This window comes from Dendrobates tinctorius, unplaced genomic scaffold, assembly GCF_039654945.1.
Source record: "Dendrobates tinctorius isolate UK_male_01 unplaced genomic scaffold, ASM3965494v1 ptg000145l, whole genome shotgun sequence".
NCBI classification, from domain to species: Eukaryota; Metazoa; Chordata; class Amphibia; order Anura; family Dendrobatidae; genus Dendrobates; species Dendrobates tinctorius.
The window spans coordinates 16,922,529-16,947,917 of record NW_027361812.1 but is presented as its reverse complement, the minus strand read 5'-3'; the positions used below and the strand labels follow the sequence as shown (position 1 = coordinate 16,947,917).

Sequence of the window (25,389 nt, the reverse complement as noted above, 5' to 3'; positions counted from 1 at the left end):
GAGCCTGCAGCCCGCTCCATATAAAGTCAGCGGTGTGGTACGTGATGTTACTTCGGTCTCAGAGGAGAGCGAGCCCACAATCATAGGCTGCTCGCTGTCTGTCGGCGTCTGGGATGGCAGTAAGCAAAACAGCCTGGCCTTCTGATATGGTGCTGCGGGGAGTGAGCAAACTTTCCCTTGCTGCGCATGCTGCCTTCCCGCCAATGACCCCGTCTTCCCGCGCTGAGTTTTTTGTCCCTGACCCGCCCCCTGCAGTCAGGTGCCCAGTTCTGTCCTGGGCAGAAAGTCTCCCTCCTGGCAACAAGATTGACAGACTCAGTAGTTCCGGCCCCAAAACGAGAGAAGCACTGCCGGATGTATTACTAGGGAGGTTGCTGAGAGAAGCACTGCTAGATGTATTGCTGGGGATGTTACTGACCCGGTCCATCTCCCTACATGATCACATTGAGCAAGCCCATCTGTGGTGATAAGATGACCTCTCGAATGTAGACTGGGTCCCTGCCTGGCAATGGACATGCTGTGGGAGACCTGACTCACAAAACACTGCTGTAGTTACAGCTCTAAACCTAAGATAGAAACAAAATGAACATATACCCCGCTATAAGTAAGTAAAAGCAATAGTGCATAAAAATAACATAGGGTACTTAGTAAACACTGTTTTTGATCTAAAAAGGGTAAAAGCCATCCCACCAGCGCCAAAGAGTGCCCAATCAGGACTGTCCTAATCTCTAGTATTAAAACCTTACCATGTGTCAAAAAAAGACCTCAGTGTGAACAAGGGACGAGCAAGACCGAGGCCTGACTATGGACATCCAGCAATGGGAAGCTAAATAAACGTAAAGTCCAGATCAAAGAAAGGGAGGCCACCCACCTATTTGCACTGAGTGCAAGAACCTAAAGCAAAACCTAAAGAAATGAACTGGAGTATAAGTTGTTATATGTTCACAGTGGCCTTTAAACAGATAAAACCCAAGATAGGAGCAAAATGAACATATGCCCTGCTGTAAGTAATAACAAGCAATAGAGCATATAAATAATACAGGGTACTTAATAAAGATTGCTTTTGATGAAAAAAAAAGCATAGAAGCATGCCACGTGCGCCAAGGTGTAACACCCAGTTGGGATGGTCCTAACATCTAGTATTAAAACGTTACCATGTGTAGTTACAGCTTTGCATGGATAAGAAAACCTCCATATTTGTGTTCAGTAAGAGGCCAGACGTGCAGATATTCATGTGACGTGCTGAATGAACCTGCACATTATTGCTGATGTTATTTGGTTAGGCTTTATAAATATATTGAATTATACATTAACTGTCCATTAAATTTGTCATTGCCAACCATGCCCCCAATATATGAACCAACACTTCTCAAAAGGGCTGTAGAGAGCACAAATGTTGCACTGTTTTAAAGAAAATCTGTCAGAATCAACCCTCCTAAGCCGTCTATATGGGCATGTAGGTCATAGGAAGCTGAATAAAATGATACCCTAATATCTGCGATCTGATGTCTTATTCCAGAGATATCCACATTTTTCTTATATATAAATGAGCTGTTCCAGGCTATAAGCCGGACACTGATCTGTATGAGAATCTGCCTCCAGAGCTTATTATAAATGACAGGAGGTGTTTCCAGTGTAAGACATGTAACTAACATGGAACAGCAGAACTGAGTTTTGTCTCCTTACAAACACATTTGCTGCAGCTCTACTGCATTGTAACCCTGTCTGTCTGTGAGATGGAAGCTGAGAGTAACCTACAGATGTGTCAGGTATAATCACACACAGCTCTGCAGTGACATCAGGAGAGCGGCCATTACACATCACACTGGTAACTTGCCCTGTGATGTAAAATAATCTCTGGAGGCAGACTCTCATGCAGATCAGTGTCCATCCCACTGTTCTGGAACAGCTCGTTTATATATAGGAAAATATATATAGGATTTCTCCTGAATAAGACATTGGATCGCAGATATCAAGGTATCATTTCATTCAGCCTCCTATGACCTACATGCCCATATAGACGGCTTGGAGGGTAGTTCCTCCTGACAGGTTCCCATTAACAAATGGAGTATGTAATATTTTTAGACACATCCACAAACTGAAAACTTTTGTTGAAAATAAAATGATGGTTAATTGCAACATGACAATATTCCCCATTCCTAAATACTATTGTTTGTATTCATGCCAAATGCCAAACTTTCTGTCTCTGTTGCCTAGGCTCTGATACAGTCTGCACTGTAGAAATTCCCTGAGCATCGGGATGGTTTAGCGCGGGTATTTTACTTACTGACACATAAATACATATGAATGCATTAATGTGATTAATGAGAGATCTCCCTGCGCTCTTCTCACACTGCATTTAGTATGATCAGTTGTGAGAGCTGTGCACACAGAAAGGACTATTCATAATAATAACATATTTATGTGCCGTCCAAAGAAACCGCTAGGAAATGAATAGAGCGCTCTCCATACTTGGCTGCACTTTGTATTGTATTTCATAACATCTCTTTACACACTGGAAGCAGAGACGAACGCTCCATTCCCGTCCATTCATTCATAATATTTATATTGCTAGAAAATTATTTTGATCACAAAATACTTTGGATTGGAAAAATGACTTGTCCTTTGTCACAGCCTAGATGACTTTACTAGGAAAGTGCCGCTCCTGGGTTCCTTCTAATATTCCCTGCTGATTGACTTATCATTTGTGCTTCTGTTCGCCACTCTCTTTTTTTATGTTACAATGCTGTGTATACATTTTGGTGTTTTTTTTATGTTTCATTTTAAAGATTACCTGAGTAGCAAAAAAAATGTATTTCAGCTGGAGATGCAGAGCAACCCTGGCTGTGACTCATACAGCATGAAAAAGATGGCGCTTTGCTGCTGTTACAGTGCTTTGCTCCAAATTGTAAATGAGCAGCATGTTGACTCAGTGGTTAGCACTCTAGCCTTGCAGTGCGAAGTCCTGGGTTTAAAAAAGCTCTCTCATCATAATGTTTATCCTCTTAGTATATTGCAGTCATCATGTTATAAAGCACTGAGCACTTATATTAGCTCATTTTGCCTTTCTACCCAGCTATTTCTTCTCTTTTCCATGATTAAAAACAGCCTAGTTTAATCTTTCTAAGCGCTGTATAGAAACAGGGAGTACTTTTTCCCTGCATGAGTCATCATTAGAACTACATTTCTACATCACTGCAATGTCCCTGGCAGGGACGGAGGAGCACAGAAGCTGGGTCAGGAGTTGAAAAGGAGGTGGAGTTGGACTGCCAGGAACTTTGCAGTGATGCAGACTTCCGCAATGGGGCTCTGAACCTGGGAAGAATACCTCCGGCTTCAAGGGAGCAATGATGCGGGTGAAGAAAGCTGCGTGCATGTGCCAGTTTTGCAGAGAGCTGGTGATGACTGCGTCTCTTGCAAATCATTCTTTCATGTCCACAGGGGTGTGATAACATGCTGTGAGGGCCCACTAGTTGGGGAAACAAACGCCCCATTGACTAGTCAAAGTAATAATTAGCATATGAAGCACAAAGTTTGTAAAGCCATTTTTTAAACATGGGTCTAGGTTGTATGTAACACCCCTTTAGGGCTACCATGGTACACTGGGTGTTATTGGGGGGGTCTCAACTCTCTAGGGCACTGTGCCTCCACCCGAATCTTGATTGGAGCTCTCTCTCTGGGATTGCAGAAGGACAGTTATCTTCTGCCAGGGGCTGATTCGGGAAACCCCTGCCACACCTCAGTACACACACTCAGGGAACAGGAGTATAACTGTTTAACAGGTTTATTGCTATGCAGCAGAATTGAGGTGGGTATAAAGGAATAACATACAATACAAGTAACGGTGCTCTATAAAAGTCATATACACATCACAGTCGACTTCTACTCCGACCCTGCAAATATATCGTAGCAGGTTCCCCCTCTTTTGTAGTAACTTAGTCCAAACGTTGGGGCCCAGTTGCCGAGGATGTTGGCGCGCAAATTAGAACCGTTGGTGCACTTAGAAGAATATTACTGTCAATAGTCTGGGTTGTAGTGTACTCACTGTAAGTAGCGCTGGTAAAACCACAAGTCTCAGAAGGGCACTCACTGTGTGTCTCAAACGGTCAAAGGGTTCTCTGGACACCAGCTGGGGGCGGCAGGATTTAGGCCTTTATGCGGTGGGCGTGCCGGCAGAACTCTCCGGGTCTTTGATGTTAATTGCCTCAAAGGGTGACAGGACTGCGCTCTCTCCAGCAGCGCGGGTATCTCAGCGGGGGCCGCCACACTGCAGCGTAGAGGAATGCAGATCCACACCGCTCCGTCTCTCACAGCAAGCTGCCTCGCTCCTCCTCTGAACATTTACTTTCACTTCCTGCCCAGCTCCCTCTCCCAAGTCCCTCCTCCAATCCACTCTCTCTGCTTCTATCATTCCAGGCCATGTCATCTGACTGAAACAATGGTCCCTGGGAATTGTAGTCCACTGCCGCTCAGGGGAAAAATGGTTAATGTTTGTAGGTCCCTGTTTAACAGCAGCTGCAAAACTCTTCTTAGTGTCTGTAAGTTCCAGTATACCGGTAGCTGCTCTGACACTTCCCTGTGCAGGTGTTACATTCTCCCCCTGGTGAGTCATTGAAAGTGTCCCATCACGATATGAGGACTCACCACCTGAAACATGAAGGGGGGGTTTAGGCATCCTGACTAACACCAAATTTACATGCACACAAACCACCACCTGGACACATGGGAGATACCGGCAAATAAGGCCAAACAGAATTTGAATTAGGGTGTATCAGCCTGGGGACCTCAGTGGTATGTCCTATTCTATCATAGGTCAGCATCATGGGTGGCCTAGTGTCTTGTTTGGGGCGAGTGTGTACTGAGGGGGCTCCCTCCTCAGCCCCCGACTCTTGTCTCTCCAAAACGGGCTCCTCCGGATGGATCTCTTCATTCACTAAATGTCCCTCTTCTGAACTCTCCCCCAATTGTGGGCAGAGCACACTAGCCTCCTGACAAATGTCTTTTTTTTTGTGTTTCCACTTCAGGAGTCTGGTTTACAGGGCCCGCACCTATGGGGCATGGGTCCTCGGTCCATCTGTAGCTCCATTGACCGTCGGTTTCCCATTCATCCCCAGACTCGCTGTCACTTCCTCATGAGGCAACCCCAAGCTGGGGTGGCTGTTCACACCTACGACTTCTCCTATTGCACAGAAGGGTGGTATGACCTCCTTGGGTTGGCAATGGTGGTATAGTGATGTTTTTTCCCACAGGCAACAGATGGTGTCGATGATAGGTTTTGACAGCTCTGCCCCATTTCTCTGGCTTTACTCTGTAGGCCGGGACACCGGGCAGCTTCTCCATCACCACATAAGGGTCAGGACACCACCGATCAGCAAGCTTGTGCTTCCCAGGAAGGCCCAGAAGTTGGATAAGGACTCTATCTCCAGGCAGTAAAACTTGTTCTCGAACTCTACAGTCATAGCGAGTCTTATTGCACCTCCCTGACCAACCAGAGGCCTGCTCTGCCAATCTGTAAGCTTTTTTCAAATTTTCTTGCAGCTGGGACACATTTTAAGTAGGTCTTCCCATTAGAACTGTCAAAGGATGTCCCAAAACTAATATCCACTGGTAGCCGGGCTTTTCTTCCAAACATGAGGAAATAAGGCGAGTATCCAGTTGACTCATTTGTGGTGCAATTGTAGGCATGAACCAACTGACTCACATGCCTGCTCCAGTGTCCCTTCTTCTTGGGATCCAAAGTGCCTAACATGTTCAGAAGGGTACAGTTGAACCTCTCAGTTTGAGAGTCCCCTTGGGGGTGATATGGGGTGGTTCTGGATTTCTTGATCCCACAAATGGCGCATAGCTCCTTGATTAGTCTACTTTCAAAATCTCTACCTTGATCGGTATGGATGCGGGCTGGCAGCCCGTATTGTACGAAGAACTTCTCCCATAGTGTTTTTGCCACAGTAATTGCCCTTTGATCTTTAGTGGGGTAGGCTTGGGCAACAGTAGTCACCCGAAGGGATGTCTTCTCTCTTGCGGCCAAAATAACCTCCTCCTTGCGAACTTCCTTAAGCAGCTCATGAAAAGAACCAGGAATCTTCTCTCTATCACAAGACCTCATCCGCTGGGCAATTGGATCATGCATGAGAGCTCCTCTGAGTACCTGTTCCAGACGACACTGATCAACTTCTTTAGGACTGACTCCACCTTTAGATACTATTCTATGAACCAGCTTGTCTAGTCGGTATAAATAGTCAGACATCTTCCCATCTGGCAGTTGGTAGGTGGTATGGAGTTTATAGAGAAGATCAGTAGCATCTTCAGGGGATCCCAAAAGCATCTTCTAGAGCACTCATATAATCTGGATAAGTTGCAAGTGGCTTGCTCCGCCAAGCAGCCTACACCACTTCCATAGCAGTACCCCTCAAACTTTCTACTATTCTCTGCTTCTTTACGGCATCAGTGCACTGCCACTCTTTTAAGCACAGTAAAGTGACATCCCTCCAAGTATCATATCCTTCTTCTCCAGCAGGGGTGGGGAGGGTACCTGAGAAAGTTCTTAGACGGTAGATCCCTTCTGGCTGCATCTTTGCAAACTGACTGACTAACTTTTCCATAGCTGTCATAAGCACATCAGCAGGGGCTGCTGTCTCTTCCTGACTGGCTCTAAGTGGAGTAGAGGGCGGACCTACACTAGTCTTTCTAGGCTGAGTGGTTGATTCCTGTTGCCGAGTCTCCACTTCGGACTCAGTAGGCCAAGTGATCTTCCATTGTCGACCATACTCCGGGGACACGGCTATCATGGATGGGAAATATTCTTTCCTCAAGATCTGCCCGGTTGAGATCAGGGCTGTGGGTAACTGTCCCCCCTTTTCCTTCCTGTGGTTGACCACTTTGGGGTGGGTAAGTTCAGTGAGTTGGTTAACTATTTTCAGTATCTCTTCATCAGAGGCGTCACGGAGCTCACCACTCACTGCAAAACTTTGTTTAGCTGTAACATCCATCTCTTCGCACCACAAATACACTTCTTGCTCTGTTAAAGTCTCCATAGTAAATACTCCTGTGTTAGTTCTGGAATCTCAGCAGTGCCTCCACTGTAACACCCCTTTAGGGCTACCACGGTACACTGGGTGTTATGGGGGGGGTGGGGGGGTCTCAACTCTCTAGGGCACTGTACCTCCACCCGAATCTTGATTGGAGCTCTCTCTCTGGGACTGCAGAAGGACAGTTATGTTCTGCCAGGGGCTGATTCGGGAAACCCCTGCCACAGCTCAGTACACACACTCAGGGAACAGGAGTAAAACCATTTAACAGGTTTATTGCTATGCAGCAGAATTGAGGTGGGTTTAAAGGAATAACATCCAATACAAGTAACGGTGCTCTATAAAAGTCATATACACATCACAGTCTACTACTACCCCGACCCTGCAAATATAACGTAGCAGGTTCCCCCTCTTTTGTAGTAACTCAGTCCAAACGTTGGGGCCCAGTTGCCACGAATGTTGTTGCACAAATTAGAACCGTTGGTGCACTTAGATGAATATTACTGTCAATAGTCTGGGTTGTAGTGTATTCACTGTAAGTAGCGCTGGTAGAACCACAAGTCTCAGAAGGGCACTCACTGTGTGTCTCAAATGGTTGGAGGGTTCTCTGGACACCCGCTGGGGGCAGCAGGATTTAGGCCTTTATGCGGTGGGAGTGCCAGCAGAACTCTCCGGGTCTTTGATGTTAATTGCCTCAAAGGGTCACAGGACCGGGCTCTCTCCAGCAGCGCGGGTATCTCAGCGGGGGCCGCCACACTATGCAGCGTAGAGGAATGCAGATCCACACCGCTCCATCTCTCACAGCAAGCTGCCACGCTCCTTCTCCTCTGAACATTTACTTTCACTTCCTGCCCAGCTCCCTCCCCCCCAAGTCCCTCCTCCTCCAATCCACTCTCTCTCCTTCTATCCTTCCAGGCCGTGTCATCTGACTGAAACAAGGGTCCCTGGGAATTGTAGTCCACAGCCGCTCAGGGGAAAAACGGTTGTCTGTAGGTCCCTGTTTAACAGCAGCTGCAAAACTCTTTAGTGTCTGTAAGTTCCAGTATACCGGTAGCTGCTCTGACAGTTCCCTGTGCTGGTGTTACATGTATACACTGTAAATGGCTGGTTAGGCAGGGTTATTAGTAACATGCATTCTAATGCTGGTGAGTTGGAGGACATGGGGGACCCGTCAGGTTCCCTTTAACTGAGTAGAAGAGCAAAATGAGCAACTTTAATACACAGTGCGGTATTATAAGATGACTTGCTTGAATCACACAAAATAACAACATCAGCAAGGAGTTGGTATGTTCTCCCCATGTTTGCGTGGGTTTCCTCCAGCTTTCTCTCACTCTCCAAAAACATACTGATAGGGAATTTAAATTGTGAGCCCCATCAGGGACAGTGATAATGTCTGTAAAGCACTGTGGGAATTTACGTATGTCGCTATAGAGGCAAATAAAATCAATAAAAATGTGGTCCTATTGTTGTAACCACTTGTTCACATTGATAAAGCTCCAAATGTTCAGCTTTTTGCAATTTACACGTAGTCGTCATGAAAATTATAATTCAACATGACTAGATTGCCTTAAATGATGGTGCGATGTAGCAGTGGCACAGTGCTATGCGTAATGCTTAGTCTGTGAAAGACACTTGCAGTCAGAAACATAAAATAGAATATTTGCTTGCATTTGCCGATATTTCACTGCTTTATATAGAAGCAAAGCGGCTGCAGTCACAGCTGGGCACTGGTTCCAGAGGAAGCCCAAACCCCTCTGTTATCTAAGAATACATCTACACCATACGGACAAAAGTATTTCAGCTGATTCACATTACACCTACAGGAGCTTTATTAACCTCCCATACTATATTCATAGGCATTAATATGGAGTTGATCCTTCCTTTGCAGCTATAGAAGCTCCCACTCTTCTGGGAAGACTTTCTACAAGATTTTGGAGAGTCTGTGGAAATTTTTGCCCCTTCATCCAGAAGAGCATTTGTGAGGTCAGTCTGATGTTGGGTTAGAGATCCAAGTTCACAATCTCCGTTTTAGGTCTCATTCAGGCCGGTTTCACACATTAGTGTCTCCGGTACGTGTGGTGACAGTTTTCTCACGTACGGGAGACACTGACATACGTGGACCCATTCAAATGAAATGAAACGTGACCGTCTGTCCGTGTGTAAAACACGCTGACATGTCCATTTTTGAGTGACAGCATGGATAACACAGACCCATACAAGTCAATGGGTCCGTGTAAACACGTACCGCTCACGGATGGCGTTAGGGAAGTCATAGGGTTAACATTAAAACAAATTGTTTCAATACATGGACAAGGACACACGGACAGCATACGGACACCAACTGTCCTGGATCTGGCGGGACAGTCCCGATTTTGACCCCCCCACCCGCTGGCCACCCGGGAGCTTATTTTTCCCGCATTGCACTGAGCAGCCACGCACCCCCAGCCACCAACCCATCCTCGCCCTCCCAGAGAGACTCACCGGCCATCGCAGCCCCTCATTGATAAATCCCAGCAACGACGTTGCTGGGCTGCTCTGTGCGCACAGGACCTGTGATGAGGTCACAGGAGGGCAGGAGTCAGGGGTCACATGATCTTTCTCTCTCTTCTTTCTTTCTCTGTAATCTTTCTTTTTTCTTTCTCTCTCTGTTCTTTCTTTCCTCTCTTTCTCTCTATCTATTTTTTCTCTCTCTGTTCGCTCTCTTTCCCCTCTTCCTTTCTCTCTCTCTGTTCTTTCTTTCGCTCTGATCTTTCTTTCCCCTCTTTCTTTCTCTCTCTAATCTTTCTTTCTCTCTCTCTAATCTTTCCTTCTCTCTCTCTGATCTTTCTTTCTCTCTCTCTGTTATTCCTTTCTCTCTCTCTGTTCTTTCTTTCTCTCTGTTCTCTTTCTTTACCCCTCTTTCTTTCATTCTCTCTGTTCTTTACTTCTTTCTTTCCTTTCTCTCTGTTCTTTCTCTCTGTTCTTTCTCTCTGATCTTTCTTTCTCTCTCTGTTCTTTCTTTCTCTCTGTCCTTTCTTTCCCCTCTTTCTTTCTCTCTCCCTCTCTGTTCTTTCTTTCTTTCCCCTCTTTCTTTTTTTCTCTGTTCTTTTTTCTGTCCACTCTTTCTTTCTCTCTGTTCTTTTTCTTTCTTCTTTCTCTCTCTCTCTGATCTTTCTTTCTCTTTCTTTCCCCTCTTTCTTTCTCTGATCTTTCTTTCTCTCTCTGTTCTTTCTTTCTCTCTGTTCTTTCTTTCTCTCTGTTCTTTCTTTCTCTCTGTTCTTTCTTTCTTTCTCTCTGTTCCTTCTTTCCCCTCTATCTTTCTCTCTATTCTTTCTCTCTGTTCTTTCTTTCTTTCTCTCTGTTCTTTCTTTCTTTCCCCTCTTTCTTTTTTTCTCTCTCTGTTCTTTTTTCTGTCCCCTCTTTCTTTCTTTCTCTCTCTCTGTTCTTTCTTTCTCTCTCTCTGTTCTTTCTTTCTCTCTCTCTGTTCTTTCTTTCCCTCTTTCTTTCTTTCTGTTCTTTCTTTATCTCTCTGTTTCTTTCTCTCTATCTGTTCTTTTTTTCTCTTTCTTTCTCTCTCTGTTCTTTCTCTCTCTGTTTCTTTCATTCTCTCTATCTCTCTGTTCTTTCTTTCTTTCTCCCTCTGTTATTTTTTCTTTCCCTCTTTCTTTCTGTTCTTTCTTTATCTCTGTTTCTTTCTCTCTATCTCTGTTCTTTCTTTCTCTTTCTTTCTCTCTCTGTTCTTTCTTTCCCATCTTTTTTTCTCTCTCCCTCTGTTCTTTCTTTCTTTCCCCTCTTTCTTTCTCTCTGTTCTTTTTCTTTCTTTCTTCTTTCTTTCTCTCTGTTCTTTCTTTCTCTGTTCTTTCTAGTTCTATTCTTTCTGTTTCTTTCTCTCTATTCTTTCCCCTCTTTCTTTCTCTCTTCTTTTTTTTTTTTTCTATCCCCTCTTTTTCTTTTTCGCTCTGTTTTCTTTTTTCTCTCGCTCTCTGTTCTTTCTTTTCCTCAGTACCAGTCAGTGTGCCCACAGTACCAGCCACTGTGCTCATTATGACAGCCACTGTGCCCTCAGTACAAGTCAGTGTGATCAGCAGTGCTAAATGAGCGTGGTTGGGTCGTGGACATAGGTGTGACTAGTTGTGAAATGGGTGTGGTCGGTGAAATTGCACGCCGCAGCCTTTGTACCTCTTTCCCTTCTTCAAAAGTTGGGAGGTATGAGCACACGGATCACACACGGATGGTACACACAGCACACAGATGTGACAAATTGATACACGAACACGGATATCTCAAGTACTGGAAATATCAGGATGTGTGAAACCGGCCTCACACATCCATGTTTAAACACGTACATGAAATAATGCTACCAGTGTAATCAGGATCAGTGTGTCATCTGTGTGTCCATTTTTGCCATCAGTGTGACATCCGTGTGTCCATTGTTACCATCAGTGTGTCATCCCTGTGTCTGTTTTTACCATCAGTGTTTTTCAGAGATGGATAAATGAATAATATACAAAGCTTCTCCTGTACTTTGCAGTGTTGAACACGCACAGCACACAGACTGTACACGGACGCCATCCATGTGCTGTACGTGTTTTTGAGGCACCCAGAAACTTATGTTGTCAACTTTTCATCCATGAAAAAAAATGGACATGTCTCGGAGTTTTGCACTGATACATGGTCTGTGGAAAAACATGAACAGTTTCCTCACTTTACAATTGTGTAATTTTGCTGCTGCACATGGGGGAATAGTGTCCACAGGTGGGATACAACAAGATATACTGTGGACAGTGACAATCCCCCGTGCCCTGCACACTGCCCTTTACACTATGACTTGGTATATAACATGTGTTTCCTATGTGTGTAAAAGATGCAATCGTGCAGAAAGATCTAAATCTATCGCAACTGCTGAAATATTTACACCTGACACTGGAGATAATCATATTTCTCTTCCACTGTCCCAGAAAGCGGTGATAATGTAACATTTTGCCTATTTATGTCCTCTGTAGAGAGTATCAGTTACAGCCAGTGCAGTTCTTTATAGTAACCCACATTACAGGAGAATATCTGCAGCACATTACTGCTTTCCGATTAATTTTATTTGCGGCACAAGCTTTATTTACCATTTGTTTGTGACCACGGACTAGATAAGTGGCTGAGAGAGTTTTTTTCTTCTTCCTATGGCCGACTGCGATGTCTTATGTGCTACTTTTTTTTATATGGCTACTTGAGAAGATAAGTTTTTCATTATTTGCAGTCAGTATTTTTTTGCTTTCTCATGCTGGTTACTTTTATTAAGATCTTATCATGTTTATTAGTAATTTGTCACTTTAATTGTGCTTTTAAGTAGTATTCCTATTATGGTTTTTGGCCGAATGTGTCCCTGAGATCTTAATATGTTTAGCTGTGCACAGCCTTACCTCTCGCTGGCATTTATATTACACCTTTGTGGGCATTGTGTGCGCACTGAGGTTCCAGGAACCATTCAGAGTCTAGTTTTCCATTAGCCTGACATGGTGACACAGAAATAGTAAGCACTGATGGCTGCACATCCCCAAGGCTTGGACTTCTACTAATAAAGTTCAAACTCGAAAGACATATTTTTACTTAATTGGACTGGGAAATCAAAGAGCTGCTATGTCATAAACGTAGCAATGGGTAGAAAGTGAAAAAGGACTAATAAACTTTTTACTTTGTACTTTACCACGTATATTTAGAAATAAAATCTATATGATGGAAGGATAGTAGAGAACTTAAGGACAGACCAGAAGGATTTAAATGTCCATTTGAATTAAATAAATGCTTTTTCCCCTTTTATTTAAGAGTGATGACTGGTTTGAAGATGAAAATAAGAGATGACGTTAGTTGGGAAAAATTATGAAAAGTTAATTACAATAGTAGAAAGTAGTTTTCCGAACAGCAGTGGTATCCAGAGATTAGTGAGCAAAATTCGGAAGCAGCCACTTTGGTCAAAACTCTAGAGGAAGACATTTGAATTGTTGCCTTTGTCTATTGGGCATTTGGGCTGGGTGACACATGGCGGATGAAATAAGTATTGAACACGTCACCAATTTTCTAAGTAAATATATTTCTATAGGTGCTAATGACATGAAATTCTCTCCAGATGTCGGTAGTAACCAATTCAATCCACACACGCAAAAAAAAAAATCAAACCATAGATGTCCATAAATTAAGTTAAGTTGTGTAATAATGAGAAATGACACAGGGAAAAAGTATTGAACACATCAAGAAGGTGAGAGAGGTGCAAAAAGCCATGGTAGGTCATGACACCAGCTGAAATGTTTCAGTGATCAGTATTTATATATTTTTTTCTCTCTCCACCATTGAGAAAATTGGATCTCACTCTGATCTCACTCTGATCTCAGGCTGATCTCAGGCTGATCTCAGGCTGATCTCACGCTGATCTCGCGCTGATCTAGCTCTGATCTAGCTCTGATCTAGCTCTCATTAGCATAATCGAACAGATTTTCTCATAACGGTCGTGTGACCCCAGCCTGAGTGTTTATGTCGGTGGCAGAATACCCGAGCCTCTGGCAGTCTAACTGATTGCCATATGTTCCTATATTATGTCCATATGTCAGCAGTGAAAATATGACCTGAAGTTATAGTTGTCACCGCTCCCAGCAATAATGTGTATTTTAAAACTCCTTGTCCTATAAATATTCATAGAACATAGGACTCCTGGAAACATTTGATGTCAATTTTCCAGCCCCTGTGTAGACACCAACAATATCTATGTGAATAATATACTGAAACCTCCGACTGTTGTGCTCATAATTAGGACACATAATGTAATTGTCTGGACCAAACTGAGATGTTTCTGCCCTTAACAGAGTCTGCTGGCAGCCATGTAATTATTAATACAGATATGGAAATCGCTCACCCAGATTCAATTTAAATATTTTACTTACCAGAAGATAAAATATTTAACTCATCTCTGTGCAGCTATTTAACATTGTTGGGATACATAGTTGTGCTGTGTCTGCTGCTTCTAAACACATCGTTTTGTAAATCTAGAGCTCCTAATGTAAAGCGTTTAATCATAATATATATAATAGCCAAAATAACTTGCGTAGCTTCCAATCTTCCATCCGTATTGTTGTCTGCCTGTATTTATTAAACAGGGATATATAAAGTAGGACAGTACAATATAAGAAGTGCGCGAGCATACAAGCAGAGACAAAACCTGAAGATTGCGGAGGAAAGCCAAGGACACAATTAGTTATAATCTGATGCCGCTCAGATTTTATTTCATTTTTATGAAATGAACACCATGAGCATGAGAGGGTCAACCTCTTTTGGTTCTCAAGACAGGAACAAAATAAAGCATCCTAACTATCCTCGAGCTCTAAAAAGGTTCTTAAGGGAATTAAAAACATTTTTTAAAAGGTTTTAACTTAGTATCAAAAAAAGAAGAAGCTATACTTAATCTCACTGATTCCCCACAGCTCTTTTAACAACACTTACCTGGTCCCATCTTTAATGGCTATTCACAAATGGAATGTATCACCATAAAATGACATTTAGCTATAAGCACCATTCAGTGTTTTATTTTAGCGCTGGAGTGGTGCCACTAATCTAAATTCCCTGACTCTTGTATTATACTCTCCAGCTGCTGTCTAGGCCTCTTTCCTGCGCCGCTATGGTCCTGGTCCACCATCTTGTGACCACAATGTCTGACTGACCGGGAGTCAGAGGTAACGATCACAATCTCTCAATGTCAGTCTGAGAGTCTAGTTCTGACCCTATTCTGGCTCTCATAGACTTACATTGAGTTGTGACCCCATAAATTGTAGCGATCCAGCAGATGACAACCTGTAGAAGATGACCCGAGCATCAATGATAATAGATGGAGACAAATATAATATTATTTGCAAGAAACTTCGATTAGTGGCACAAATACAGCAGTAAAATTTAAAAAAGAATTGCTGGAGTGGTGCTTTAAATCAAGTCTCTTGGATGGCAATATTTTTTTTATATCATGGTCTTTGTTGTAAAACAAAAATAGTAATATTGCACTTTTCACTGAGGCTATTTTACACATAAACTTCCTGGCATTTCAGGAATAGTTTTCAGCAGTTTCCTTATCAGGAGAGCCAGGATTACAATGACAACATCTGTACACACAGCTGACAACACAGGATCCACCATTTACAACAGGTGATGTTGTAGCTGACCTGCTCCCCCTCCTTTCACAAAGACTCTTGCACAGGCTCATTAGATGCTTCAATACAAAGATAGGGTCTGTTACGCACGTGGTTGTGGAACCACTGTGCCATGGTCCATGGAGAGCCTGGAGAGGCGTAACTAGGTGAACACCTTCCTCTTTGCTAGAGCCCTTGATGGTAGGGTTAGATTTGGCACCAGATGGATGCCACGTGCTACCTCAGGGTGGACTCCAGAGCAGTGGCAGCTAGCCCCAAAGGGGAACGGAAGCAGGACAGGCCAGTAACTAGTTAACCAGGAGGCATACGGCTGGTAGGCCTACGAGAAATCAGACAGGACAGCCACAGGTACAGGATTATGGGCAGCTCGGTGGCTCAGTGGTTATCACTGCAGCCTTGCAGCACTGTGTTCCTGGGTTCAATCCACACCATGGACAACATCTGCAAGGAGTTTGTATGTTCTCCCCGTGCTTGCGTGGCTTTCCTCCGGGTTCTCCGGTTTCCTCCCACACTCCAAAGACATACTGATAGGGAATTCTAGATTGTGAGCCCCATCGGGATCACACGATGATAATGTGTGCAAAAAACTGTAAAGCGCTGCAGAATATGTTGGCGCTATGTAGATAAAATAAAGAGATTATTAAAAGAGAGAGAGCTTATGGATGCAGGTACACAGGTGGAGGATCAGGAGCAAGACTAGGCACGGGCAGGATGGATATGGTTATAAGCTCAGCAAAACGGACTGGAACAGGTGAAGATAGGGCGGACAGCATCAGGTAAGTGGGGGAACAAGATCATAAAGCACGGGTACGTAATCTAACAACTATCTAGCAGGATATACACTGTTTGACTACAGTTGCTAAGGCACCTCACAATAGGGGAGGGTGCCTTATATACCTTACGTCTCCCAGCAATTTGCTGGGGACATTTTAGCAGCATGCGCTGGACCTTTAGGAGTAAGGGAGTGCTCACTAAGTGCACTCCCAGAAGACCTGTGTGTCGTGCACAGGTCCTGGAAGCAGACAGATGCCGAGGGAGCACAGGTGGATAAGTAAACATCCATATATCAGAGCATCTTACTGATAGTATCTCTTCTAGTTGAAACCACACAGTTTCCCATGCATCAATACTCTTTATTACCAGTCATAGTCACTCTACTGCCTCTCTGAGAGTGTTTGGCATCAAAAGAGTGCAGAAACTACCCAGAGGTAGCGACATTAAGAGACGCCCGCTGACCAGAGAGGTGTTTTGGATTTATAATGTGGGTGCTTGTCTTCCCACAGACTTAAATGCTCAAAGAGAAATTAAGTATCATTATTGATCTGCTGTGCTACTGTTAATCCTTTGTGAAATACATGCATTGTGTTATATGATTTATAATTGGAATACTTTGTTTTTAACATTTATATGTTTTTATTAGTCACATATTTTGTTTAAGCAACTTCATTGGTTGTAATGTTGTATATTACTGCGCTATGACTCACCTATCATTAGTTTTGAAAAAGAACACAGAGTCAGTGTTTGAAATGCGTAGCTCTCAGATCACCATGAAATCCTTGCAATCATGCTTTTAATGTTTGGAGAATAAAGTTTTTGCATTTAAGAAGCTGGATCTACTCTTTTATTCTGGATATTTTCACGTGTGGCCACATGTTTCTGTGCTTCCATATGCCATTAGCTGTCCAGATGAGCTGGTTTGTTTCTTCTATGGAACAGGTGAAGACAGAGTGAACAGGGTCAGATAACCGGGGTGTACAAGATCAGAGAGCATTGGTATGAGGACCTAACAACTAGCTAGCAAAATATACACTGTTTGACTACAGTTACTAAGGCACCTCCCAATAGTGGAGGGTGCCTTATATACCAGACGTCTCCCAGCAATTGGCTGTAGATGTTTTAGCAGCGTGCTCGCTGGCCCATTAAGAGTCACAGAGTGTGTGCCCTATGCACATTCCCAGGAGACCTGCGTACCGTGCGCAGGTCCTGGGAGCAGTCAAATGCCGAGGGAGCGTGGACAGGTAAGTGAACATGCCGACGTCCCTGCATGTGGGAGGAAGAGTAAACATGCAGGGGCTCTGGCACTGTCTTAATGGGATCTAAGTCAGTCTATTGCTAATAATGTACATGTGGCTTTCCTGAATCAACTTGAAGTATGAATCTAAAAATGCCCCAGTGACCAGTGTGAAAATTGTAAGATTTCTATTTTTTATTTTTAATAAAGATTGTGATAAGAAAAAAAATGACAATGTTAAATATATATATATTTAACACAAAAATATGATTTATATAATAGGTAATTTTTTAGTGATACATTTCCTTTAACATCTTGACACATATTAGAAAAAATGGACCATCTAATATGTAAGGAGGCCTCTTGACATCATCTGGTAAATGAGATAAGGATCTGACAGTTGGAATTCCAGCACTTGATCATTTTGTTTTTAGATGTAACTAGCTGAAGAGCCTAGCGTTGCCTGGGCATAGTATCTAACTGTGGTTAGTTATAGCAAATTATATTGATTATCCTTCATCCCATAGTCCAGTGCCCATATACCTATCACACATCCTCCATCCCATAATCCACTGCCCATATATCCATCATACATATCCTCCATCCCATAGTCCAGTGCCCATATACCCATCAAACATCCTCCATCCCATAGCCCACTGCCCATATACCCATCATACATATCCTCCATCCCATAGTCCTGTGCCCATATACCCATCATACATATCCTCCATCCTATAGTCCTGTGCCCATATACCCATCATACATATCCTCCATCCCATAGTCCCGTTCCCATATACCCATCATACATTTCCTCCATCCAATAGTCCAGTGCCCATATACCTATCATACATATCCTCCATCCCATAGTCCCATGCCCATATACCCAACATTCATATCCTCCATCCTATACTCCTGTGCCCATATACCCATCATACATATCCTCCATCCCATAGTCCCGTGCTCATATACCCATCATACATATCCTCCATCCCATAGTCCAGTGCCCATATACCTATCATACATATCCTCCATCCCATAGTCCCATGCCCATACACCCATCATACATATCCTCCATCCCATGGTCCAGTGCCCATATACCCATCATACATATCCTCCATAGCATAGTATCTAACTGTGGTCAGTTATAACAAATTATAATGATTATCCTCCATCCCATAGTCCAGTGACCATATACCCATCACACTTCCTCCATCCCATAGTCCAGTGCCCATATACCCATCATACATATCCTCCATCCCATAGTCCCATGCCCATATACCCAACATTCATATCCTCCATCCTATACTCCTGTGCCCATATACCCATCATACATATCCTCCATCCCATAGTCCCGTGCTCATATACCCATCATACATATCCTCCATCCCATAGTCCAGTGCCCATATACCTATCATACATATCCTCCATCCCATAGTCCCATGTCCATACACCCATCATACATATCCTCCATCCCATGGTCCAGTACCCATATACCCATCATACATATCCTCCATAGCATAGTATCTAACTGTGGTCAGTTATAACAAATTATAATGATTATCCTCCATCCCATAGTCCAGTGACCATATACCCATCACACTTCCTCCATCCCATAGTCCAGTGCCCATATACCCATCATACATATCCTCCATCCTATAGTCCTGTGCCCATATACCCATCATACATATCCTCCATCCCATAGTCCCGTACCCATATACCCTTCATACATATCATCCGTCTTATAGTCCCGTTCCCATATACCCATCATACATATCCTCCATCCTATAGTCCCGTGCCCATATACCCATCATACATTTCCTCCATCCAATAGTCCAGTGCCCATATACCTATCATACATATCCTCCATCCTATAGTCCCGTGCCCATATACCCATCATACATTTCCTCCATCCAATAGTCCAGTGCCCATATACCCATCATACATATCCTCCATCCCATAGTCCCGTACCCATATACCCATCATACATATCATCCGTCCTATAGTCCCGTGCCCATATACCCATCATACATATCCTCCATCCCATAGTCCAGTGCCCATATACCTATCATACATATCCTCCATCCCATAGTCCAGTGCCCATATACCCATCATACATATCCTCCATCCTATAGTCCCGTGCCCATATACCCATCACACATCCTCCATCCCATAGTCTAGTGCCCATATACTCATCATACACATCCTCCATCCCATAGTCCAGTGCCCATATATATGTATGATCGGTATATTGGCATGGGATGGAGGATATGTTTGATGGGTATATGGGCACGGGACTATGGGATTTACCTCAGTGTTTTAGTATTTTACCTCAGTATTTGGTCAGCATTTTACTTCAGTATTTGGTCAGTGGTTTACCTTAGTGTTTATTTTACCTCAGTGTTTGGTCTGTATTTTACCTCAGCATTTTAGTATTTTACCTCAGTGTTTGATTAGTATTTTACTTCAGTGTTTGGTCAGTATTTTACCTCAGTATTTAATCAGTATTTTACCTCAGTGTTTGGTCAGTATTTTACCTCAGTATTTAATCAGTATTTTACCTCAGTGTTTGGTCAGTATTTTACCTTAGAGTTTTAGTATTTTATCTCCGTGTTTGATTAGTATTTTACTTCAGTATTTGGTCAGTATTTTACCTCAGTATTTAATCAGTATTTTTTTTCTACACCGGTAACAATAGAGCACGGCAGTAATGGAGTAGGGGGGTGATTCATTTCTGTCATGTGCTCTCTGCTCCTTTCTGGGGGGCAGACAATGGCTGGGAGCTTATGTTCCCAAAGATGCTAGATTTCACCAACCATGTCCGTGTCGGCTGAGGTGTTGTCAAGAGGGAAAACTGTTGCTCATAGCAACCAATCACAGCTCTGTTTCTTTTAAACAGCTCTGGTGAAATGAATGATGCTTAGTGATTGGGTGGGGCTATGTGGGGTGGGCGTGGCTGATACACACATACATTCATTTTTATATATATATGTATGGGCCTCTGACAGAGGTTTCTGGGAAAGGCTTGCTCATTGCAAGCACCATGAGGCTAGGTCAAGCCATCATGTGTATTGTAGGGTTGGGAGAGATAGCTGTTTGGTCGATTGTTATTCCATATAGATGGCCATCTTTAGACTTTTATACAGTGCCAAACTGATTGTCATTATGAGGAGACATGGCATTGAAACTTGTAAGTTTAGAATGTGTATGTAATATTCTTAATGTTTCAGATTTAAAATAATATGTGCATAAAGTATTATGGTACAACTGTGCTCTCCATAATCCTGTTTACATCTTTACTTTTTCACCATTTCCATAAACAAACCCTTCTCTCTCAGTTCCGAACCTCAACGAAAAGTGTGGATACAAAGTCTGAATTGCCTGTCACTTCACCTCTGCAGACTCATGGATTCATGAATAACATCATCGCTCATTTACTGCCATTTTGGTCAATGAAGAAAGCATTTATTTCTTACCAATGACAAGTATGCTGTACGTATGTTGCTTTACTTTTCATATTATACCATCTTCCCAATAAAATAATTTCAGGAATGAAGTACAGTTCATCCATCTTCATCTCATTGTTCCTTCTGTGTATGAATGAGCCACGGAAGTGTTATTATTATTGATTTATAGAGCTATAAGATCTTCACAGACAGAGTAAGAATAAGAAGCAAAGCAATTAGAAAAATTGTGTAATGTTGAACAGATTAGATACATAGGTCTGTATGATCATGTTTAGATTTTGGCAATTTGTCTATAAGCAGACTTACTGTGACTTCTCAATTTTTGATACATCTGCACATTGCATGCAAAATATTTGTCCTGGTATATTTGGTGCATACGGAGATAAGGTGGGGTCCCGAACCTGTGGCTCGGGAGCTACATGTTGCTCGCAGGCGTAAAATGTGTGGCTCGTGGCTCTCTGCCAGCTAACTGCATTTGCACCTCATCTAGCAACCAGATATGGAGAGGAGGTCTCCAGATGGGATTTCTATGAATTGTCCTGGACAGAACAGAAGATCTGGATGTCCATATACATTTGGGGGAAGAGGTATACAAGTAAATATAGTACTTTGGAGATAGGATGATACTTTTAGTTGGAGGGGATGGCATAGATACACAGCAGGGAGCAGTCCTGCTGAAACCACCACTGTTACCCATCTGTCACAGATGGCACCAGACAAATCCCACTGCTTTCACCAATTTGTCAGGGTACGCAACTCCGCTACCTCCAATCATCAAGACAATTACACAATTGTCTGAAGACTGATGAACAAGAGGGTTGCTGCTTCCACTACTAGGCTGGTTATTGGGGAACTAACAGTGAGCATATAGTATATATGAAGGAGTGAAGGAGAAGATGTTCTACTCCATTAACCCAAATGGTTAAATGTATTTTATATTGATGATGTTATCAGTGGTTATACCCACTGGGGCTGTAGTCTAGCCTAGGTAGGGTTAAATGTGACAGCCGGCCCAGTTTGGGGGGGGAACTGAGCGTTATTGCCAAGTTCAGGAAGTGACAGTTCAGTGGAGGACAGTAGTGTGAAGTGACAGCAGCAGTCTCACGCAATAGACTACTAGGGACAATGTGGACCTAATACTCAGGGCAGTGGATTGCCAAAAATATCCTTCATGTGATTCTGTCTGCTACCCTGGGGAACCTTGAGATGGACGTCGGGGCCCTTGGGTGTACTCAGCCTATGAAGCTACAAAAATAATGGACTCAAGCTCTAGCAGCACAACGGAACGGGCACACGTGTTGTCTGTAGAGTGCCAGAGTGAGAGGGAGTGGTAGGTCACCTGCAACTACCTCGCTTGGGCACTTCACATATACAGCTCTGATTCCAACACGTGGAATATATGTATATACCCTCCCGTATGGTCACTGCCAGCTCCGCAATTACAAAAGAACTACTAGGTGCCACCACCAGTCATTTATACAGACCAATTGGATACTCGTTACAGGTTGCATATGGCTTCAGGGATGCGGTTTACAGATCAAGAGGAACAAAGCTATTAAATTTTATACACTGCTCAAAAAAATAAAGCGAACACTAAAATACCACATTGTAGATATCACTGAATGAAATGTTCCAGTTGCAAATCTTTATTCATTACATAGTGGATTGCATCAAGAACAATAAAACATAAAAGCGATCAATATAAATCAAAATTAATATCCCATGGAGATCTGGATTTGGCGCAATACTCAAAACCAAAGTGTAAAATCAAATTAAAGGCTGATCCAACTTCAGTGGAAATGCCTCAAGACAAGGAAATGATGCTTAGTAGTGTGGGTGGCCTCCACGTGCCTATATGACCTCCCTACAATGCCTGGACATGCACCTGATGAGGCAACAGATGTTCTCCAGAGTGATCTCCTCACAGACCTGGATTAAAGCATCAGTCAACTCCTGGACAGTCTGTGGTGCAATGTGGCATTGGTGGATGGAACGAGAGATGATGTTCCAGATGTGCTCGATTGGATTCAGGTCTGGGGAACATGTTTGCCAGTCCATAGCAACAATGCCCTCATCATGCAGTAACTGCTGACATACTTAAACCACATGAGACCTAGCACTGTCATGCATCAGAAGGAACACAAGCCCACTGCACTTGCATATGGTCTCACAGTGCATCTGAGAATCTCATCCTGGTAACTAATGGCAGTCAGGGTACCCTCAGGCTAGCACATGAAGGGCTGTGTAGCCCTCCAAAGAAATGCCTCCCCACACCATTACTGATCCATTGCCAAACTAGACATGCTGGAAGATGTGGCAGGCAACAGAACTGTCTCCATGGCATCTCCAGACTCTGTCACGTCTGTCACATGTGCTCAGTGTGAACCTGCTGTCATCCGTGAAGAGCACAAGATGCCAATGGCGACTCTGACAATCTTGGTGTTTTCTGGCAAATGACACTTGTGAATGTCAGGCCCTCATACCACCCTCATGGAGTCTGTTTTTGACAGTTTGAGCAGACACATGGATGTTAGTGGCCTTCTCTGGCACTGCTCATCCTTGGACAAATGAAGAGGTAGCGTTCCTGCTGCTGGCATGTTGCACTCATACGACCCCCTTCATGACTCCTGCTGTACTGGTCTGTCTACTGGTACAGTATCTGTTCCATGCTCTGGACACAGTGCTGACATGCACAACTACCCTTCTTGCCACATCTTGCATTGATGTGCCATCCTGGATGAGCTGCACTACCTGAGCAACTTTTGTGGGTTGCAAACAACACCTCAGGTTACTGTACGTACGGGTGAAAGCAATGGCAAGATTCCAAAGTGACCAAAACAGCCAAAAAGGATGAGAACAGAGAAATGGACTGTGTTCACCACCTCCAAAACCACTCCTTTAAAGTGGTTGTCTTAATAATTGCCTATCATTTACCTGTTGTTCGTTCTATTTGCACAATAGCAGGAGAAATTGCAGTGTTGTTCATAACTGGACAGATTGATTACACAGAAGCGTGATTGACTTGGAGTTACATTGTGTTGTTTAAGTGTTCCCTTTATTTTTTGAGCAGTGTATATTTAATCCAGATAGGTAGGCAGTGTTTATAAAAACATACAAGATGATACAAAATAGGAACAAACAATACAATATATACAATTACATAAAATAAAAAGAAATAAAAGAGAATAACTAAATGGAAATGACTCAGGGCTTAGCGGAATGAGGTACTCCAGGAAAACAGACAGGACCTACAGCAAGCTGCACCTTGCAAGAACTGACAATGATCCGAACCCAGATTCTGCTTTTTCTCAGCTCTAAGCTTCACCCACACATGACCCTTGATGCTGTCACGTGGGGCTGTTTCTGGGATGTTCCCAGTTCTTCAGGATTTTATGAGATCTTCAACTTTCAAGATATCTTTGCCTCTGAAGGTTCCAGGTATTAGATTTTGACGTCATATTTTCTATTGTCATTTTACCTTTTAGATAGAGAACAAATATGACTTAATTCACATCGCCTATTGTACCGATATTAAATTGGAGGCATTCTAGTGTCCCCACGACAATTTGAGTGAATGTGTCACGTCTGTCGCTTCACTACGGCGCTGAAGCTCATTCTGAGGAACACAGTTCTCCTCAACAAAGAAATCTAAGAAATCTTAGACTCCTTCTCTGGTTCCCAGGGAATCTCCTGTTTAATTACCTGTCCACAACAGGATGTCTTCTGCTTCAAAGGTTGTTGTAATAATTTTTTCTGTTTCTTGGTCTAATTAATACCACTTCAAAAGGAAGTTGGATCCTCCAGTTATAGGTAATTTTCCCACTTGTCCATGTTAAATGTGAAGGGGTTGAGGGGGGGAGACAGGAGACATCTCCCTGAAGATGTCTTTTGGATTTTAATCTTCCTCTATGACACTTTAATGCAATTGTGTGGAGGGTGTGCTTGAAACGAGAAAACCAAATGAGGACAAAATGGGAGCCTTTTGTTGTAATTATATTGCCTATATGGGAGGGAGGGCACAAGGTCTCAGTCGTCTACCAGGTGGTGATGGGCTCTAAGTGTCACTATTGTGTGGCGGCAGACCTGGATATGGTTCACAACCATTGCTCAGCGTTGAATGGTTGGGGACCAATGAGATAACGGATCTGATGTTTAGTTGCTATTTGCTGTAGGTTCTCTGCACAAGATATCCATATCCATATGTTACATGAATTCCTGATTCTCTTCCCATCTTATGGGTGTCTCCCAACTTTCCAATAACAGCTGATGTCATGGGAATGATAGATTGGGAATTTTAGGACCCAGTCTTTTTGTTTTCAGAAAAACTAAGCTGCATCAGAAGTGTCAAGTAGCAACATACTCCTTGATATGTGTATGTGAAGGTAAAAAGGAATACCTTTTTAAGATGTATGGCCAGCTGTATACAGCAAGTGACCAATTAGTTCTTGACGTTAATGGGTTAGAAGCAGGAAAAAGGAGTTTGATAAGGTCTCAAATTGTACTAGATGATTGACTAGGTCAGAACAGCTACAAAATGGTAGGTTGTTTGGGATATTTCCAGAATGTTGTGGTTAGTGTTAGGAAGCAGGCGCAATGTCGGATGCTAGCACTGTGGATGATGCTGTAGAGGCTTGAGGCTTGCCACGTGCTGGCGCTGACTCTAAGTCCCTGTACACATTCGTAATATCAGAGGGAGGGGATCTTAATGAGTCATTTGCAGGTTCATA

The 25,389-nt window shown here is 43.1% G+C and overlaps 1 long non-coding RNA gene across 1 annotated transcript in view; it reads left to right on the top strand.

Annotated features, from left to right (window-relative positions):
- The window catches only part of LOC141049542 (uncharacterized), a 37,766-nt gene extending 17,043 nt beyond the window's left edge, over positions 1 to 20,723 (top strand). The window contains exons 3-4 of the long non-coding RNA XR_012220382.1: positions 8,917 to 9,011; positions 20,534 to 20,723. This is a non-coding gene — a long non-coding RNA (uncharacterized lncRNA). The remainder of the gene's footprint in view (positions 1 to 8,916; positions 9,012 to 20,533) is intronic.
- Positions 20,724 to 25,389: the final 4,666 nt, after the last annotated feature.